Below are 246 nucleotides of genomic sequence, written 5' to 3' on the forward strand. Positions count from 1 at the left end.
GCTGCCGGGCCAAGACCGGCCGTAAGAGCCGCTGCGACCCGTGCTGCCCCGCAGCCGAGCGTGGGGGGAACGGGCTGTTCGGGTACTTCTGGCGCCCGGACGGTGATTCTGCTCCTGGCAGAAGTCCGGCCCGGTGCCCCGGTGTGTCCCCGCGCTGGGGAGCAGGTGGCTCTGGCTCCTCCGCGGTGCTGGGCTGGTGGCCGGGCCGTGCTGCAGCTCTCGGGCTGTGCCCCTCTGCAGAGGGGG

This window comes from Antrostomus carolinensis, unplaced genomic scaffold (genome assembly GCF_000700745.2).
Source record: "Antrostomus carolinensis isolate BGI_N321 unplaced genomic scaffold, ASM70074v2 scaffold22159, whole genome shotgun sequence".
In the NCBI taxonomy this organism is placed as follows: Eukaryota; Metazoa; Chordata; class Aves; order Caprimulgiformes; family Caprimulgidae; genus Antrostomus; species Antrostomus carolinensis.